The sequence below is a fragment of the Magnolia sinica genome, chromosome 9 (genome assembly GCF_029962835.1).
Source record: "Magnolia sinica isolate HGM2019 chromosome 9, MsV1, whole genome shotgun sequence".
NCBI lineage: Eukaryota > Viridiplantae > Streptophyta > Magnoliopsida > Magnoliales > Magnoliaceae > Magnolia > Magnolia sinica.
The window spans coordinates 77,878,032-77,900,445 of record NC_080581.1 but is presented as its reverse complement, the minus strand read 5'-3'; the positions used below and the strand labels follow the sequence as shown (position 1 = coordinate 77,900,445).

Below are 22,414 nucleotides of genomic sequence, written 5' to 3'. Positions count from 1 at the left end.
ATGCCACACCAACAATTAGGTCGGAGACATAAAAACCAGTCCCCATTCATTATTCAGGTGTCCATGAGAAATCTAGTCTGAAGTTTTCTTATCCGTTGAACTGTTTCTAACATTGTGGACCCCTGCCAAATGGACCAGAATATCTACAAGGTCATACCTACCTGATGGACGGCTTGGCTATTGCACATGTTAGCCTCCCTGCCACTAATGCTCATGACCTTCCTTGTACGCGGTGTGCGCTTGGCAAAGCTCAATGTCGTGCCATTTGACCATGGAGGTGCGGGCCACTTGCTCAAGCTGATAACACAATATGCGGCGTATATATGTTGGGGCCCATGGCTCCGTGAGCCATACTATTCATGTGATGGGCCATAGCTCACCAACTTTGGTAGATCTTAGCCATCCAATATTGGGCCTTTTTTTCAGTTGAAGTAAACCAATGCTGTATTTCTTTTCTTTTATCTCCTTGTTGCAGGCTACCAATTGAAGGATTAGGATTGTGCAACCGTTGGGCCTTCTACAAACAGAGGATGCGAGGATACTATGCATACACGCAACTCAGGAGAAAATGAAGAGGTGATTACTGCACCCGTGAGTACGTGGCGAAGTTGTCATGCTCTGGACCTTCATCAGGTCGGGCCCACCGTAATTATGCCTTGGACCAAAATCAGGCTATCCGCTCATCAGGTGGTACACAAGTTTCTTGTAGTAGCCCATTCTTCTGATGCAGGAGCACTTGAAGAATGGTCCCGCCCAACATTTTTATGGTGGCCCCACGTGATGAACGCACCTGATCATTTATACGAACCAATCGACGCATTGGTCTGTATACGCGCTGCGATTACGATTACGTATTCGAGGAACAGGAATAATATCATACATGGTCCCCTATCTTCATAGGAAGTCCATCCATTTTCAATTCTGACAGATGGGGCTTATGGTTTTCTGATCCAGACCATTGATCTGTTTAGGATAACCATCTAATTAGCATGTTGCATGAATTTATCCGATTAGAAGATCCAAACAGTCAATACTATGACCTTTTGCATTTGAACGTGTATGATTGTTGTATTTCTCTTATTGGGAATCCATTGGTTGGCGACAAAGTGAGAGATTAGGATTTTAGGAATCCATCGATAGGCCACGAAGAGAGAAATTAGGATTGTCATGCATGTAGAGGATATTTACAAGGACTGCTACACCCGCTTCGAGGCTCAACATACCAATGGTCTGGATTAACGGATAGATTCCACTAATAAAGCCATATAAACGGTCAATGATTCAGTCCATGTATCATATCGGTGGGCAATCATGACACGGAGAAGAGCCTCAAGGGATATAACGAGAGGAAGATAAAGACTTTAAATCCATGAGATTTTTTTTTTACGTAAATAATGAAAAAAACTAAAATTTGTAATTACCAAAGTTAGTAAAATTCTAACTTAATAAAAGTCCTCATTTTAACAAAATAGGATAAACTTTTCTAGAAGAGTTTTAAGCATGATTACAAGTAAATTCTAAAAATAAAAATATAAAAAATCAAAATATAAAACTTTATAAACTAAAAATCATTATAAAAATTAAAATTATTAAAAATAGTAAAGTTTTTCTAAAATCTCATTTTTAACTGGAATTGTGGGTTTTCATGCAAGACGAATTGATATGACCTACATAGTGAGGCGGTCAACCTTAGATGGCCCATTACGGTATAAATTGATAGGTTGTGCGTTTCGTAACGATACCCGAATCAAAAGTTATGGCTGATTTACGGTATCAATTATAAATCGATAAGTTGTGTGTTTCGTAATGATACCCGAATCAAAAGTTATGGTCGATTTACGGTTCACCTTCTTTTAGTCCAACTATGTTAAGAATGTATCTATGCCACATTGTATATTAGACTCCCTTTAGATGAAAAAAAAAAAAAAAAACTTGTCATTGAGTTACTCAAGGGATTTGACTCATGATGCTCAAACAAGTTCTAGCTACTATGTTTATCACACATTTCCTTGTGCTTTGCATTAGGATCTTGAGCTGGCACAACATATGTAACCGTGCTCTCCTTGACTTGACCTTTATAGATCAATTCCTTAGCTTGTGCTTGCAAGTTCTCGCATTCTTTCTTATAATATAGGCAATTAGTCAAACTTGCCTTTTGAAAAAAATCAATCTGGTTTTCTATATCTCACATAGGAGGTAACTCCTTAAGAAGTTCATTGAACAAAATTGACTTGAACTCATGCAACACTAATTTCAAATCCTCTAGGAGTTCATAGGCTCTATATCCTTTTCCTTTTCAACTAATGCATTTATCTATCATGTATCTTCATATTTTTTGACGAAATTCTGTTCACTTACGAAAGAGCACCCATCCACTTTAGAAGTCTTTGGTTTGTTCTTATTTCTTATAGGAATGGAGATAATTTATATTTCTAATATCTTATATATATATATATATATATAAACCTTTATAAGTAGCATTAACATGGTACTGTCATGTTTAACCAAGTAACATGTGATAAATATCCATATCGAATACGTCACACATTACTTCATCCTTGTAATATTTACCAATGGAGAATAAATACAATATCATTTAGTTACCTTCATTTCACTCATCTAATTATTCTATCCAATCGTATATGGAGAGAAGTGTTTTCTATCGTCAATTGTAGCTTTTCAACCATAGTCTTCAATAGAAAATTTTCCTTGCTCCTTACATCTATGAGAATATCACAAACCCTTTACTTCACGATGCACCTCGTTCGAAAGATGCCTTGTTGTTGTAAATCTATTTCCTTCTTTGGCATGTAAAATTTTCTCATGATCAGAGTGGTCGCTTGTGATTCACGACTATCGCATGGTGGCTTGCAATTTGTCACTGGTGTCAAACCATGAATATAACGATTGAGAGCTCCATTGCCAATTTCATGTTTCTTATCATTATAAACATTGGTCTGTCCTAAAGCTCTCGTCAAATGGTCGATTGGCACGTGCAATCCTTAAATGGCTCTCCAATTCTCTTGCTAGAAAGCTTCAAATAACGATGTTGTCCATCGAACCGAAGAAAAGCTCACTCTAATATTAATTGAAGCCATGAGAAAGTGGAGGGGAAGAACACCATCTCTTCTACATGGTATGAACCTTGAATCTACAAGATAATTTCTTAAATATTCCACAAGAAAAAAAGATACAAAACTCAAATAATTTATTGAATAATGTCTATTGCCTAATAATCTAATTTTCTCAATTCACTATTAATCGAGAAAAAAAATAAATCAAAATTTGTAATTACCAAAAATAATAAATTTCTAACCCTAATAAAAGTCTTAATTCTAACAAAACTCCTCTAAAGCCTAATTTATAAAAATAAAAATTGTAGATAAACTTTTGTTAGTAGAATTCTAAGCATGATTACAAATAATCTCTAAAAAAAAGAGATGAAAATTTAAAACTTTAAAAATAAAAAAAAATACTATAAAAATTAGAAATACTAAAATATATATATATATATATATATATATATATATATATATATATATATATATATATATATATATAGATATATTCTAGAATCTCATTTTTTTGAGCTGAAATTATGGGTTTTCTTGTAAAACGAACTGACACGACTCACTAACTAGCTCGGTTAACCTCATATGATACATTATAGTAAAGATTAATAGATTGTGGTTGCCATAATACTACCTCATTAAAAGTTATGGCCAATTTACTGTTTATCTTCTTTTTGGTGTAAGCTAGACAATGCCATTTTTTGTGATAGTGGAGGCTAATTCATTATACAGATGACCCTCTTGTGAAAGGAGCACAAACCAAAAATTAAACTCACCCAGTTGGAGCACTAAGTAACATAGGGCCCTCCATTTTAGGATCTTATGATTAATGTATAATTTTTCGGGATATACTCGGTTCATGCAGACCTACGGTGGATGCTATGCATTCTTGTCCATTCAGGCCTACTTAGCCTTGGATCTGCCTCATTTTTTGGGGTTACATCCTAAAATGATGTAGCAAAATGGATATGGACAGCTTAGATAAGATCCATCTATCACAGTGGGCCCCACGGATCTCCTGCTCCGACCTAGTCTGTCCAGGCTCTATATATTACGGTGGGCCCACAGATCTCCTGGCTGGGCCTAGTCTATCCAGGCTCCATACATTACGGTGCTCCCCACAGATCTCCTGCCCGGACCTAGTCTGTTCACGCCGAGGCAGGATGCAATCAGCTTCCCCTATCAAAACCCTCGTTTATTTGACGCTTTTCGTGCCGATTTGATATGTTTTTTCACGACTGCCACTTGCCTGTGTCCCCACGCTCACATGAAGTTCCTTTGGTCGGAGGTTAAGTACAACAGCCCATAAACCCATCCGGAACAAGCCCATTAAGTATGAAATGGCAATTTTATAGTATATACAATATCTAAAAGTTCTCATTTATTCTGTTGATTCTTATCTTTGTTTCGTAGCTTCTTCTTTCTTTTTTTTTGCATGGAAAGAGTCATATAATGCATTCTTATTTTTTACTACAAACCATCCATTGCAAAAAGAGAATTACATTATCTGCCCCTAGAATTTTAAAATTCTCCAAACTTCTCGAGAAAATAACATGCTCTTAGAATCATAAGAAACAAACAGATTGATACTTCAATTACCCAAAACCTCAATTATATATATTTGTTTTGTAGCCCTTGATCCATCTAAGAAACAGTATAGATATCTTAGCCAGGCTCAGGCTTGGGCTCGGGTTACGCTGTTTTGGTTCGTCACGGGCTTGGACAGGGCTGAGGTCTATGTTGTACAATACGTGTCGGGTTTAGATAGAGTTGGCTCCACGCCCAGCCCATTGACACCCCTTTTCCTATGAATTCTCATTATATATATTCTGAGGAAAAAGAGAAAAAAAAAAACTCTTAGATTAGACGTTCTCAACCCTTTCCAGAGAAGTTCTCAACCGGGACCATCCTGACTAAAGGGCATTTTGACTAGCATGATTTAGTAAGCTTGGGGCATTTTGAAAGAAATAAGACAATTTTCAAGCTAAGAGTGTGGATCTCAAGTAAGGATTTTAATAATGGTATTTGGCAGGGCATGTGAGCTGGGAACAGGAAACAGGAACAAGCAACACTTCAAGACTGATACAGGAACATAAAGGCATAGACTAGTCACATTGGAAGCTACATAATCATGAAGTAGCCAAAAGCAAACAGAAGAGACGCATAAAACATGGGATCATTGCAAGAAAGATCAGCAAACAAATTATCCAAGTAGCGCAGAGCAGTTGTAATTTCAACTAACTCAGTGCCATCTCCACCAATCACAGCAGTTGCATTTTCAGGTAAATGGCAATGGCAGTCAACCAATATGAAGAATAAACTAACTATGGTTCAGAACTAGCAACAGAGAAATCCTTCCTAAAATATAAATATAAAGACATCTTAACAAAATTTTCTTTTTAATTATATAGGGGTGGTCGAGTTTGTTCGGTTGGATTTAATTGTTTGGGAGCATGTGCATATTTCTTACATTGAGTCTTTTATAATAGTTGTGGCCTAGTCTTTTTGTTTGGCGCCCGCCCAAAAAGTTTGTATGTAAGTTTTTTATAGCAACAAAGTCGTTAAGGGGGTGTGCTCTCACCCGATTTTGTTATAGAGAAATCTCGCTGACAGCTACATTCTACCTGATTTTGTTACGGAGAAAAGGTCAATAGCCTAGCTTATGCATTTCATCAGGGCTAGGTTCTTAATAGTGACCCACTATAGTGTGTACATGACATCCAACCCATCAGTGAAATTTTCCTAACTGAGATAAGAGGAATATCCATAAATAACGCCAATCAAAACATAAGTGAGCTGCACCACTAGAATTTAAAGGTTTGAACATACTTTCACACTGTTGCATGTGGAGTGGCCCATGTGAGTTTTTGATGGGCACGATTTTTAGCACTTTCTATCTTCATGGGCTTCAGTGGATTTTTTATTTAGGTTTTACACAAATGTTAATGTAGGCACCAAAATCAATCCACTTTTACCTGTCCTTTCATTTTTTTCATACCATTTTAGATTATTATCCAAAAATAAGACAAATAAAAGTCTCAATTAGACCACACCACAGGAAGGAGAGGTTCTAATGGCACCTACCATTGAAACCTTCTTAGGGCCCACCATGTTGTTTATTTTCCATCCAACCTGTTGATATGGTTGTGTGTGTGTGTATCATCCTGATCCAAAATTTCCGTGGTTCCTAATAATTTTTAAACGATAGGAATTTAATCTCCTGTGTGGTCCACCGGAGACTTTTATCTTCCTTATTTTTGGGCTTATATCCTGAAATCATTTTTAAAAAAAATAGATGGACAGTGTGGATGGAATCCATACATCACGCTGGCCCCTCAAAGCCCAGCATGTCCCGAGCTCGGAACAGGCAGGGTAGTAACTAATCCGCGCCCTCAAAAACCTTGCTTATTTCTGTGCTTGCCTTTGTCCCCGCTCACACCGGGTGGAGTCGGTTTGGTCGGAAGCTGCAACAAGCCTACTGTAATGTCATTAAGAAATCCACCCCGTTCATCAGCTTTTCCAGCTCATGAAAGGAATAATTCAAAAAATAGGATAGATTCAAAAGTCAAGTAGTCCACACTACAGGAAACAGTACGGATGGAAATGCCTACCGCTGAGACCGTTCTGAGGCCCACCATGATGTTTATATGCCATCCAAACTGTTCACAGGGTCACTCTAACTGAGGCGAAATGAAAAAATAAAAATAAAAATTAGCATGATCCGAAATTTGTGTACCCCGTAAAGGTTTCAATGGTAGGCATTCCATCTCTACTTTTTACCATAGTGTGGTTCACTTAAGTTTTGGATCTGCCTCATTATTTGTCTTGTATCCCAATTTGAGCTGGAGAAACTGATGGACGGGATGGATTTCTCACTAACATCTAAGTGGGATCTACTTAGCTTCCGACCACAGCAACTTTGGGTTGTCTATAGGGGCGGAGGCAACTCGCGTCCGTTTTCTTTAGGCTGATACAAAGCAACGTTTAAAAAAAGAAAAAGAAACCTGCCATTCTATTTGTAGGATAATGCCGATCGAATCATTATGCTAGAATTAGAAAGTTTTTGGATGTATTTTCATTACTTTATATGTTGTGGCCACATAATGACACGTATATACCTGATTTACATCATTATTGTGGGACTCATCTGATGTGTGGATTAGATGGAATACAAACAATGCTGTGGACCCCAAACTTACACTTGCCATGATATTAACACCCACGTGAGTCAGTTATTTAAACGCACGCTAATAACCAGCTCACATATGCGACCTCGGATTTATGCTTGTTTTGGAAGCTGTCGTTTTGTTTGGTAGGGTATGCCCTGATTAAGAAGTGGGCCGGCTTGATTCTCGTAGCAAGTCATCCACAAGGCAGGTCCCAACTGATGAACGTCTCAGATGTTCCACACATATATGTTCCATCTACACATTTCGACGCAGGTATTTGGTTTGTGTTAGGTTACACACGAATGCGAGATTGGACGTATACTACCACTAAAAATAAAACCTTAGGACTTTAATCATCTGCTCCGTCTCACACAAAAATGGAAACGAGGGAAAGTAGTCCATGATCCAGACCATTGATCATATATCTTCCAATTTTCTAATCTGTTGCTGTCCACTGTCCCAAAGGGCGTCCATCAAATAATTATACCCGTCCTAGTGATGTACCTTTTCCAATTGATCTGACGACTGCCAATGTTCTTTTCCAAACCTTGATTCGGTGTCAGATGGGTGAGAAATTCATGATTTTTCCAATCCATTGTAGGACCCACCAAACAAATGGTCCAGATCATGTGCACTGGATCATCACTTAGAGCTGCTGTTGGAGACATCCCATTAGGTCTTTTCTGCCACGTTACAGAGCCTTTCAAGTGGTTCGTCGATAGTGCTGTCCATGGGCTGGGCTTGTGAGCCGAGCATAAATTTAGACCCATCTCTCAAACATGCTGGGTTTGGACTGTGTACAACAGCCCATAAGCCCATCCGGAACAAGCCCATTAAGGTTTGCAATGGCAATTTTATAACATATTGAAAATATTGAACCTGCATTGATCAAAAGCAGAGTTCCCTGGTATGCAGTTTACTTCTATATCGATTTGATTTTCTAAGTAGGCCTATAAGCACTTCAACCTTTTGATGCGACTTGTGCTAGGAGTGTGTGTGTGTGTGTGTGTGTGTATTCAAGACCACTTTTAATTTATTGTAATAAATATTATATTTTTTTATTGTATAGTAATATAAATTTTGTTTAATATTCAGTTTTAATTATATTGCATCATTTTTTTATGTTTTAAATATTAAAAAAATACAGGTTTCAATTGAATTATATAAATAAAAAATTATTGGCCTACTAGGGCCTCTCAAATCCATACAATAACTTTTTATCGGCACTTGTGTAGACTTTTATTGGTGCTTTTCCATGAGAAAAAGTGTTCAAAAACCATGCTTTTACCAATGCTTGGATAGACTTTTGCCGGCGCTTATTTTACTTTCACCGGTGCTTCTTTCAGAATTACCAGCAGCTATTGGGGAAGTCAGAGTGGGCACCGAAAAAGAGTACATAGTGACCAGCGCTCAGACAAGCGCCGGTAAAAGTTACTTAGTGCCGGCAGTTGCTTTGCTGACATACCTCTTTACCGGCACTTATATAGGGCCGATAAAGGTACTACCGGCAGTTTTTGTAACTTTTATCAGCGCTTTTGACTGCCAGTAAAAGTCTCATTTACACCCAAATCCATAGCTCAACTGGCAAGTGGAGAAACCTCGTTTTAACACTTGAGGTCTTGGTACCGATCTCTAGCGGGGGTGGCTAACATGGAGTGTGTGTACTGACATGGGTGTGTACTAAATAGCTAATAAAAAATAAAGTCTCATTTCTTGTAGTGCATGCTATACATTACCCTTATTGTTTTTAAGAACACACCACCTGTAACTTATTTACATAGCAAAAAACTATACTCTCTCTGATGGGTACTACAAAAAAATAGCCTCACCTATCTTATAACACCATTTAATAGCTCAGAGAAGTGAACTACCAGTTGACAAGGTAGCTACTTTTCTCAACCACCCATTTTTTGTGCACATTTGGGGAAGGAAATAAAATAGAACAGCCTCATCTTCTTGTTGATAATGGGACCCAACTATCTTACAATTTGTTGCTGCATGATCAAGATAAGATAATCATGAAACTTTGCCAGCATATCTGGCAGCTAGTATTGTTTATTAACTATAATTCACAAACCTGGTAAGTAAAGGAGAAACTAGGAAATCTATTGACAAGATAAATTTAAAAAATAAAAATAAAAATCATGGACTTTTTTGCATGACTAAATGGAATCACGTGCCTGACCTGGTGATGGTTGTTGCTTGGTTGACCCGGGGATGGCTGTTGCCCACTCATCATGAATGTCTCATATGTAAAGCAACGGTACAGAATTTCTATTTTATTGTAAACAGCTCAAATCTCGGTGAGTTGTTGAGATTGTTGTGGTTGGAATTCAGATAGCGGTTGGAAATTAGAGGGTGTTAGGCCCACATCTAATGGCTATTGTCAAAATCATGGAAATGTGCTGTGATGCGCATTTGACTCAAAAGTGTTGTTTTCTAAGAAAATTGGATTAATAGTATTTGTAGGATAGGGATGGGAAGTGGGCCACTTGATTCCACCTCTCTTCAATAGTCACTACCAATGAGACTTGTTCATGTAATTAGTTGATCATCAACATTGGAAAATAGGGCCAAGTTCATCCCATCCGTGTAAAACTTCTAAGACAAAGTCACACAATATTACATCATGGATAAAGGGGAAGTAGGCCAAAAAAGAAAAAGAAAAAAAAACCAAAAACCCAAAACTAAACAAAACAAATCCATAAACTTAACATGTGAGTCGTCCATCATGATAATCTTCGTGAATCTTAAAAAAAAAAAAAAGTGAACGGCAAAAGATGATCTCTGTGCATGCATAACACACATTACACATCCAATAATTATGGACAAAGGATTCTGTTGCTAAAATTTCTAGGTGAGATGGGCGGTCCAAATTTAATAATTCCACATTCATTCAAAGCGGATTGCCTGGTGTGCCATGCACAGCCAACCTCAGTGTTATGTTAAGGTCACGAAGTTCTATGAGTCCTGGTATGATTTATGTGTTATATCTACACTGTCAAAACATTTCATGAGATCAATTTAGGTCATGGGCCAAAAAATGAGGGTGATTCAGAGTTCCAATGGACCACACCACTAAAACAATTGGGATTGAATGCCTGCCCTTGAAAACTTATTGGGGCCACATAGGTTTTGGTTCAAGCTGATTTTTTGTGTTTTACTTCATCCAGGTCCGTGTAACCTTATGTACAGGTTGGATGGTAAATAAACATCATTGTCCTCACTACTTATGTGGTATGGTCCAGTTGAGCTTTAGATCTAGTTCAATCAACTTATTTACAACAGGATTTGAAGCAAGTGGATGTCATGGTCTAAAGCCCTCAGGTCATGGTTGAATATATACACCACTATGATAGCATCTATTTGGTGAGATTGAGCCGCTTATCAGGCAATCTTGACAGTGTAGATGCCTTGCCTTATAGAATCGGGCCCATCTTGTAATCAATTCTATCAGTCTTTCATTTTCATGTGAATAACAGGTTAGACGGGACTCGTTGCTTGTGAGGCAACGCATCTACAAAATGCATGGTGATTACTCTGTTGACTTGACTTGTAATACAAGGCATCTCAAAAAACGGTGACTACTTTAATGAGTGGCTCACGTAATTTGCACGACTTGTAAGGCTGGACATCTGAAAAGATGGTGACTACTTTGATAAGTGGCTCCCGTAATTTACATGTGTGACTCTTAAAGTTATGTGAGGCCATAATATTATATATGTAGCATCCACTCTGTCAATCAATTAATGTGCTAAATTTAGGTCCCCTGTAACACCCCATACCTCTGGTACTTGGGTGTTACCTTTTAAAACCCACAATTATTAAAACTCGAGACCCGTCGACCTAATGATTTAACTTAACATGCCCAGGGCAGGATCTCCCAAGCAGCATTGAGACAATCTACCGCGACTCTAAAGGCTCAGCTTGCACTTCACATCAATAAAAAAGGTAAACATGATTGAATGACTTAAGCCTGATCAATTTTTAAGACAACTGGTGTTGGCATTATTTCAAAGCTCAATCCACAAAAGTCAGCAGTATCTCCGCATTGTAGACCCGTACTTAACCGTTGAAAACAAGTATCGAACTCTCTTGATCGTCAGATCACACCATTCGAGCCAAATTTTAGCCCTGAAGGGTACGATACGGCCCACCTAGACCTTGGCCCCGCCCCAAACCAAGCCGGGCCCCTTGTAGCGGGTCCCCAAGACAGTTGAATGGTGAAGATCAATCACCTGAGTCACGGTGGGCCCCAAAGCTAGGCGCACGTACACCTCAAATACTAATGCACGAGGTGCATTGGACAATTACTTAAGGTAAAACCACGGTTTACCAATCCATATTACAAACAAAATTCTAATGAACGTTCCCACCAACGCCCTGATTAAAAGAATCGACCTTTGAACTTCTAGGTGGCCCACCCTGGCCATTTTTTGGACGATCCACACCATCCATTTCACTCACATGGGTCCCGTAATCAAAAGCGTATAAGAGTTTAGACCCGCTCATAGGAACAAGCGAGATGAGGATGGACCGTCCATTCCCTATCATGAGGCTAGGCAGAAGGTCTGAAACTTCTCTTCTTTTTTTTTAGGATGGGGAGGGCGGCGACGCAGCCGCTGTCTCCCGAGGCTGTAATAACACCTACCGTCAGCCTTCTCCCTCTCTGCCTATATAAGTTGAGGTTCAGCCCTCCCAGACTCCACACAGAGGGAGGTTAGAAAGGAAGGAAGCAGGGAGAGAAAAGAGAGAAAACAGAGTAATAGGGTGAGGATTTGGTGAGCTCAACGCGCACTGTCCCCACTCAGTCCGTGGAAGACGGATGGAGCTGAGTCAGTGTGAGGTTGCAGCCACACCACTTGAGTGACAGAGAGAAAGAAAAGAGAAAGAAAGGGGAGGAAGGAGTAGGAAGCGGTGGGTGCTTGCGCGCCAGCCCAAAGTTCGGATCGGACCCAACAGTGAAAGGTAGAACCTTTCCCTCCCTTGTTGTTAAAGAAACTCTAAGATAGACCAAAACTAAGCCCCATCACACCTTACCTTGGCTGAAAGACACCCATCAACAAGGACCATTCGTGGAGCCAAAAACAGGCTCTGTTTGAAGGCCGAATGTGACCTTCGTACAGGCTCTATTTTAAGGCCAAACCAGCCTAAGTGCGGACATGAAGATGGCCCCAGCTGTGGGCTGACACTCGGCCCTGGAGCAGCCCTCAAACAGGACCTGCTTGAGCTCTAAACCGGACCAAAAAAAAAAAAATGGCCCAGAGGTAGGCCACACAGGGAGTAGAACCAGACGCTCAACAGACGTATAAACAGTGGGTTTCTCAGCTAAGAAACAGCTGAGAACAGGGCCTGTAAGCAGCCACATATATAGCCTATGAAACAGGAGAAAATGTGTTGAAAATGGCAGGGAGAGCGTCTTGAAAACGAGCTCTGTTTGAGCTGCAACATGCACCAAAAGATAGACTGAAAACAGTCCGTTAATCAGGGAGAAGGTGCCTCTGCTCAGGACCGTCCCTTTGCTGATAGTGTTGGCTACCACCATGTCCCGTTGTGCGCTGAGATGGGTTGAAAAATGGCCTAGTTGGATACTGTGCTTGAGCCAAGATCAGGGCTGGAAACGGCCTCCGAAAATGGTCTGCAATGGTGGCTGTTTCCACGCTGTGAGAGAGTAGGGCGCCGTACACGTTGAAGACCAAGGAGGGCTGCATATGCGCTTCACCAAATGCAGGTGGGCCCTGCACAAATGCAAGTGGGCATCACCCAAAAACCGGTGGAATGCCTTAGTTTTGGGCCTTGCACACGTGCACGTGGGCCGCACCCTGCACCAGCAAGTGGGCCTCACCTAACAACAGTTGGTGGGCCATCCCACCTTGATGCGGTAGTTCATCCTACCCGTCCACCCATTTCCTCAGGCCCTGATGTCCTGTTTTAAAGAAAAAAAAAAAAACAGAAAAGTATATATATATATATTAAAACATATAAGCATCCATATGTACGTGCATGGAAATTATAAAATTACATACCTCTGATGCATGGAGAATGGTGCATGTGAATGCATCCAGGACCGTCCATCCATTTCAAACTTCAGATGGGTGGGCCGCACCATTAGATGATCACGGTGGGCCACCGAGATGTTTTACACCCAGCCCGTCGACCAATGGACGTTCCCAAATCGTCCAGCATTGGACGTTGCTGCATAGAAGGAAAAAAAAAAAGAGGAGAGAGAGCATAATACATAAAATAATATTTTATTATAAAACATGATAACAGTTACATCCAGCCGTCCAACCATTTTCCTTTGACAGTGGATCTCACCGTTGACTGATGTCAGCGGGGTAAGTGGGGCCCACCACTAAGTAACATTACATCCTAACCGTCCAAGGTACGGTGGGCCCATCCATCGTGTAAAGGCTGCACGTTCAGGCCGTCCATCAGGGGACGTCAGTCCCTGGACGTTCTTTTAAAATAATAATAATAATAATAATATGTATATATAGGTGTATACACAAGGCGTGCATGTAGGTGCCCCTATGCATGCACATAATTGGTGGGTCCCCCACGTGGAGACCCACCTATTGTGTGATTAGCAGAAGTACTCTCCAGTGAGTATATATAAGTGTAATAAAATACTATATGGGCCCCACATCCGTGTAAGACCCACGTTGAAGTGATATACATACATGGTATATATGTATGAGAGACCCATGAGGGACCCACGTGGCATGATATCAGATGCATGGAAGATATAATATTTAAATATGCAATGTATGTAACGTTAATGTATTATTTAAATATATAGTAGATGCATGGATATGTAATGTTTATATGTATCTCAGGGGCATGTGATGCTGACATAGTATGTTAAATACATGTAGTGGGCCCCGTGTGAGACCCACGTTGGTATAATTCCACCTGCACCATCCAAACAGATCTGATGGTAGGTGCCCACCACTGACTGTGTTGCGATCCAAACCGTTCACCCATTTAAGACAGCAACTGGGGCCCCACCTCGCATGTATTTGGAACCAACTCAACCCAACAGAACATGGAAACTCTCCCACGCTTGGGACCTACGTACATGTGGCTGCATCCACACCAACCCCCTAAACGGTGATCCAGACCATCCAAGGTCAGCGTGGCCCACCTTATACTACACACCCCACTCGTATGTCCTACCAGAAGATGGGACCACCTTGACTGAATAAATACATGGTGGGCCTAATAGGCCTTGTGTTACATTCCCTTGAACTTCTAAACAAAGCCTTGACAATACCTGACAAATGTAAATTATAATTTTAGGAGATTCCCTAAATAACCCCGGACCACAAGAAGGCTCAGACCAAGTTCAAGAATACTATCATACAGGTGATGACTTTCCCCTTGGGCTTTCCATTTCTAAATTAGTTAAACATAGTTTACAGCAGGTTACCACTATTGTGATACTTGCTTACATGCTAGCTAACCCATGAAAATGATTACTACTTCCTCCCTTGTTGTTACATTGTCAAAAATCATTATTTAAAATTCTAATGCCTCCTTTCATGTTTTATTCGAAGTTATATATTATCACATGTTATTTTGATTACCTCTGTACATAATCTCATAATGCTACACGTGGAAGATTTCATGATTGTATGCAAGCCCCGCTTGGGATGCACTTAGACAAAAATGTGAGGGAAATAGAGACCTTGAACCGGTGTCATTTTGGGCAAGGTAACCTATTAGAACATCCCAAGGTGGAGGACCTCATAAGTCGGGGATGGTGGTAATGGGACACTATACCCGAGCTGTCGGCCAACGCTGGGTGACGAACCCCCCGTAGTGACCATTGAGTTACTTTAATTGGCTGATTGTAATTGGATTAATAACGGCTGGCTAATTATACATTCATAGCATATTGGCGATGACGAATGACTAATCTGGATGCTATAGCACGTGCCTCAGAATTGTTAGGGTATCGTTTCGCTAGCTCCCAGACCATCGACTATCGACCCCTGTCTGACTTGATGATCATTCCCAGGGCGATGATTGCATGGGTGACGAGCCCAAATCCGGCTGGATGTGCATCCCCAGGCCGATGTGCATTCATGCATCCATGCATCTAATAAGACCGCATATTACCTGTTTTGGATTACTGCTTGTTTCCTTTTAACTATGTTTACTAAGGCAGAGATGTGTAATCTTGAGGAGAATTCACACAGAGCTGGCTACTCATCTATCAACTATCCAACCGTATAGAACATGCAGGGACTGATGTAGAGGGCGTCGGTGTCGGCCTTGATGATGCCACCATGGAGCCAGAGGAGGAGTATTATGAGGACGAGCCGCACCAGGACGCAGCGGCGTATCTTGGGATTAATCAGTAGCTTGATACTTTAGTTTCAGTAGTTTGACATTTTGAAAGCTTATGGAAAATTTTTGTAACTAAGACCCATAGCTGAGCGGTTCAAATGTTGGGCTCTCATGAAAATACATGCTTCTTTGGGCTATCACACACTGAGTTTATATTCCACTGTTTCTCTGATTTATAAACTCCCGGATTTCTGAAAACGAGTCTCATACTCGGGTTTTAGAAATCGGGGTGTTACAACCCCCCCCCCCCCCCCCCAAAACTCTGTTTGTCTATCAGTTAATATGCTAGATTTGGTAGAATATAGACACCACTATGATAGCATCTATTTTGTGATATTGAGCCGCTGATCAGGCAATCCTGACTGTGTAAATGCCCTACCATATAGAATCGGGCCCATCTCACAATCAGTTCTATCAGTCTTTCATTTTAATGTGAATAACAGGTTAGACGGAAGTTGTTGCTTGTGAGGAAATGCATCTACAAGATGCATGATGATTACTCTATTGACCTGACTTATATTACAAGGCATCTAGAAAAACGGTAACTACTTTAATGAGTGGCTCCCATAATTTGCATGACTTATAAGGCTAAGCATTTGAAAAGATGGTGACTACTTTAATGAGTAGCTCCTGTAATTTACATGTGTGACTCTTAAAGTTATGTGGGGCCATAATATTATATATGTAACATCTACTTTATCAATCAGTTAATGTGTTATATTTGCGCCCACCCCCCCCCCCCCTAACTCTGTCTATCAGCTAATGTGCTAGATTTGGTAGAATATAGACACCACTATGATAACATCTATTTGGTGAGATCGAGCCGCTAATCAGGCAATCCTAACCGTGTAGATGCCTTGCCTTATAGAATCGGGCCCATCTCGTAATTAATTCTATCAGTCTTTCATTTTCATGTGAATAACAGGTTAGATGGGACTTCTTACTTGTGAGGAAATGCATCTACAAGATGTACGGTGATTACTCTGTTGACCTGACTTGTAACACAAGGCATTTGAAAAAATGGTAATTACTTTAATGAGTGGCTCCTATAATTTGCACGACTTGTAAGGCTAGGCATCTGAAAAGATGGTGACTACGTTGATGAATGGCTTCCGAAATCTATATGTGCGACTCTTAAAGTTATGTGGGGCCATAATATTATATATGTAACATCCATTGTATCAATCAGTTAATATGCTATATATGTAACACAAGGCAATTGGAAAAATGGTAATTACTTTAATGAGTGGCTCCCATAATTTGCACAACTTGTAAGGCTAGGCATCTGAAAAGATGGTGACTACGTTGATGAGTGGCTTCCGTAATCTATATGTGTGACTCTTAAAGTTATGTGGGGTCATAATATTATATATATGTAACATCCACTGTTAATATGCTAGATTTAGTACCCCCCAAACACTCTGTCTATTAGTTAATGTGTTAAATTTGGCAGAATATAGACACCACTATGATATAGACACCATTATGATAGCAGCTATTTGGTAAGATTGAGCCGCTGATCAGGCAATCCTGACCTCGTAGATGTCATGCCTTATAGAATTGAGCCCATCTCGCAATCAATTCTATCAGTCTTTCATTTTCATGTGAATAACAGGTTAAACGAGACTTGTTACTTGTGAGACAAGGCATCTACAAGATGCATGGTGATTACTTTGTTGACCTGACTTGTAATATAAGGCATCTGGAAAAATGGTGACTACTCTGATGAGTGGCTCTCGTAATTTGCACACGACTTGTAAAGCTAAGCATCTGAAAAGATGGTGACTACTTTGATGAGTGGCTCCCATAATTTATATGTGTGACTCTTAAAGTTATGTGAGGTTATAATATTATATATGTAACATCCACTGTCAATCAGTTAATGTGCTAGATTTGGGAAACCCCCACCCCCCCAAAACTCTATCTATCAGTTAATGTGCTAGATTTGGCAGAATATAGACATCATTATGATATAGACACTACTATGATAGCATCTATTTGGTGAGATTGAGCCACTGATCAGGCAATCCTAACCGTATAGATGTCATGCCTTATAAAATCGGGCCCATCTCGTAATCAATTCTATAGTCTTTCATTTTCATTTGAATAACATGTTAGACGGGACTTGTTGCTTATGAGGCAAGGCATCTACAAGATGTATAGTGATAACTCTGTTGACCTGACTTGTAATACAAGGCATCTAGAAAAATGGTGACTATTCTGATAAGTTGCTCCCGTAATTTGTACGACTTGTAAGACTAGGCATCTAAAAAGATGGTGACTACTTTTATGAGTGACTCCCGTCATTTACATGTGTGACTCTTAAAGTTATGTGGGGCCATAATATTATATATGTAACATCCACTCTGTTAATCAGTTAATGGGATAGATTTAGGTCTCACCCCCACACACCCCCCCCCCCCCCCCCCCCCAACTCTGTCTATCAGTTAATATGTTAGATTTGGTAGAATATAGACACCACTATGATAGCATCTATTTGATGAGATTGAGCCACTGATCAGGCAATCCTAACCGTGTAGATGCACTGCCTTATAGAATCGGGCTCATCTCGCAATCAATTTTATTAGTCTTTCATTTTCATGTGAATAACAGGTTAGACGGGACTTATTACTTATGAGGCAAGGCATCTACAAGATGCATGGTGATTACTCTATTGACCTTTCTTATAATATAAAGTATCTGGAAAAACAGTGACTACTCTGATGAGTGGCTCCCATAATTTACACGACTTGTAAGGCTAGGCATCTAAAAATATGGTGACTACTTTGATGAGTCGCTCCCGTTATTTATATGTGTGACTCTTAAAGTTATGTGGGGCTATAATATTATATATATAACATCCACTCTGTCAATCAGTTAATGTGCTAGATTTGGTCTCCCCCCCTCCCCTCTCGCAACTCTGTCTATCAGTTAATGTGCTAGATTTGGTAGAATATAGACACCACTATGATAGCATATATTTGGTGAGATTGAGCCGTTGATCAAGCAATCCTGACCGCGTAAATGCCTTGCCTTACTGCCTTATAGAAAACACAAAAAACTTTGCCTGACAGAAACTCGGGAAGTCTCACGTACGGTTCCCTGAGAAGGGAGTGGCTACCTATTGGAGCTTCATCCAACCACCACCAATTGATTCCGCTTTGGGGCCACCCCTTACTCTACCATTATTATTGGGGTATGGGGTCCGAGAAAAAGAAAGATCTGGGACGGTCAACCACTACTAATGGGCTCAATCTGCGCTGGGATCTATCGCGAATGGCACTCTAGCCCTTGACACGGGTGTCAGAGTGATTCAAGTTTGTGGAGATGCTCAGTTGATAGTGAATCAAGTGACTAGCAGCTTTGTTGTCAAGCTCCCGACAACAGACCCAGCTCTTAGATGTATCTATTGAAGCAGCACAAGCAGTTAGAGATGCAGTTCCATCAGTTCCATAAAGATCGGAGGGCTTTAAGGTGGTTGGTTCCCCCGCCGGGGGTTAGGGGGCTTTCTACGATTCTCTAGTTGGTGATCTGATCTCCCTTTCTGCTTGTTGCCTTCGGAGAAGACCACTCTGTATATGCATGTGTACTAGGTGTTAAGAGGCAAGAATGAGATGCCACTTCTGCCAAATGCATTTTCACCCTAGACACTACCAAGGACACATAACGAAAACTGCCTGGTAAGGGCAGCGGTGGGCTGGGGAAGAAGGCCGACAACTACATGAGGGGGAAGCTGTCGTAGAAGCTTTGCCCTGATTCATCAGACATCCAGTTGTCGGATGTGAGGGTCACAGGTGAGGGTTGTGGGGTAAGGGAGGCTGCCATATATGGATGGATAGCTCGGGATAGCTGCCATCGAGAGTGCGAAGGAATTTTTTGTTAATTGCACGAGCAAGAGTTTAGTTTCTTATAGGGTTTGGTTCTCTCTTTCCCAGGGAAAGAAAAATCCTAACCCTCCCCAAGGTGTGTTGTTTTGCGATCTGTCTGAGGCATTCTCTTCCTCTCGCTATGGGCTAATAGTGGACGGGTCTCATGAGATCTATGCCGGCCGTCGGAATCAAACGAAGGTCAAAGGACCATTCGATTCAGGGGAAGCAGAGGCTGCAACTATGGATACGACAAAGAAGCTAGCTCAGGCTATGGTTTCTTAGCGGAGGTTTGAGTGCCTCGTAGCTCGAAACTGTGAATAGCAGCCCAAAAGAAAAACTTCCTGGAAGTCCGAGGACCTTGCTTGTTTGGCCAGACGAATCCTGACCCATGGGATTAGGAGGGATGGGATGGATTTTAAGGTAATGATGGTGGTGCCAGTGGATTGGTTTAAGAGCCATGGGATTGCTATATCCCAAGACAAGTTCACTGGGTCTGTTTAGCATGCCCGACATATCCCGGGATTTTACCTTCCAATCAATCCGTCCAACCAAGGGATGGGATCAATTTTAAGGTAATGATGGTGATGTCAGTGGATTGTTTTAAGATCCATGGGATTGCTTATATCCCGGGACAAGTTCACAGGGTCTGTTTGGCTCATCATGCATATCCCGAGATATCACAACCTCATCCCTCCTAATACCCGTTGAGACTCAAATATTGCATAATTTTGCCCATTTACATCTTGGTTTTATGAACATGAATCAGCTTAATGTTTTAATTTACTCATGTATGTGTTACAAGGTAAATTTAAGAGCTTGGATTAAAAAATGGTACTAAAAAGCAAGAATTTGATGCTCAAAAATCACCAAGGCAAGGGATGGATCTTAGGAAACCAAGATTGAAGAATTCACATGCCAAAGATCCAAGAAAACCAAGTGGGGAATGAAAAGAATCGAAAATTTGAAGTGAAGAATCCTGAAAACATCCTGAAAAGTGTATTCCAAAGCTCTAAAGTCTATTTTGAAAAACTACGCAGCAGGAAGTCTGTTTTAAACGAACTATACAGCGAGAAGTCTATTTGGGAAAAATATGTATATTTGAGGCATTTTCTAGGATTTTCAACTTTACACAAAAATTGGAGTTCTCCACTTATAAATAGGGCCTCCTAGGGCATTCTAAAACATCATTAGAAGCATTCAAGAGCAATATTTAGGGTTTTTAAAGAGTTTTTAGTTTTATTAAAGCTTTATAAGTTGTGTTTTTTATTTTAGATCTTTTCTATTTGCATTTTTTTCTTCTTTCTTTCTTGTTGCTTTTTATTTCTGCAATTTAATTATGTTTTTCTAAGTTCCTTCTAGCCCAAGCTAGAAGGGAAGCACATGGGTTTAATAATTTTTTAAGATTATGATGATTGATTGTTTTAATGATGAGAAGAATGGTGTATGCATGTTATCTATTATTTAGGTTTTGTTTTTTTATCCTCTTGTGAGATCCATATGTTTCCATCATATGAGATCCACATTGATGGATAGGCTTACCCTAGATCAATCAGATTTCCTAGATAGGAGATGTTCTCAACCTGTTATATTTCTTTGATATTCATTATCCTATAGATATTGAATACTTAAAATCACTGGCGCTTGAGAATATATGTCAATGGTGCAAATCCATCATTTTCTAATCTTTTATATCATTTATTAAAATATTTAAACTGTTTTATTTTTCGATTAGGTTGACCATAGTGCTCATATCCTATTTGTGTTATCCAAGTCATCATGATTTTGGAACATTAACCTATGTGTGGAACTTTGAAGCTTGGGTGTTATTTTATTCAGTTGAATTACATCCATTCAAAAATCCCAAAATCAAATCATTAGTTTAGTTTTTATTACTTAGTTTGTTTTGCATTTGATTTTTTCCTTCTCGCAATTCATCTCCCTGTGGGATCGACCCTGTATTCACAGGATATTACTTATGAACCTCTGCACTTGGAGGCAAGCAATCAAGTTTTTGGCGCCATTGCCGGGGAGAGACTGAGATAGATCAGATCTGTGCAAGATAGCTAAGGTAAGTTCTCTTCTAAACCCTCAAGATTTTCTATAGATTTTTTTTTTTTTCTTTCTTCTCTTTTCTTTTTCTTTGAAAATAAATTCAGTTGGGTCTTTCAAACACTAACTATGACATAAGGTTGCCCTGCTTGGGATTTTATCACCTAAGTGTTATGGTTGTCCTACAATTGCTGTTTAATCACAAAGATCATCCGCTGAATCTATTTTCCAGATTAGCATAGTTTAATTTCTGCATTAGTTTTACTTTTATTTATTTATTTATTTTTTTTTTTTTAATTTTTTTTGTGGATTGAACCCTCATGGTCGGCTCTGCCACCTGAGTTGTTGATTTTTTTTTGCTTTGTAGACTGAATTCTCATGGTTGGCCCTGCCACCTAGGTTGTTGATTTATTTTGCTTTATGGATTGAACCCTCATGGTCGGCCCTGCCACCTGGGTTGTTGATTTATTTTGCTTTGTGGACTGAACCCTCATGGTTGGCTCTGCCACCTGGGTTGTTGATTTATTTTGCTTTGTGGACTGAACCCTCATGGTTGGCCCTGCCACCTGGGTTGTTGATTTAAGTTTTTATTTTTATTTTAAGTATCATACTTGCGATTTGAATTAGTGGTATTTGTTGTGTGGTGTGGATGGTTTATGTCCCGTTGGAGTAGGGATCAAAACAATCGACTCTCCTCTGAAGGGGGACTAGTTCCAGGCCTTGATCATTCACTTAGAAGAGGCACTCAACATCACTTGGATTCCATGGCAGACCCAGTTGATAATCCAAATCCAAATCTGCCAGATCCAACTATAAATCAAAATAGAGAAAATCAACATAATCCTCCTCTTGAGGATGAAAATGAAGTTCATAGGAATGTGTTAAACCAACCACGGACTTT

The 22,414-nt window shown here is 40.0% G+C and overlaps 1 protein-coding gene across 1 annotated transcript in view; it reads left to right on the top strand.

Annotated features, from left to right (window-relative positions):
* LOC131255187 (uncharacterized) overlaps window positions 1-22,414 on the top strand; it is a 124,263-nt gene that overhangs the window by 83,259 nt on the left and 18,590 nt on the right. The gene's annotated exons all lie outside the window — the stretch shown is intronic.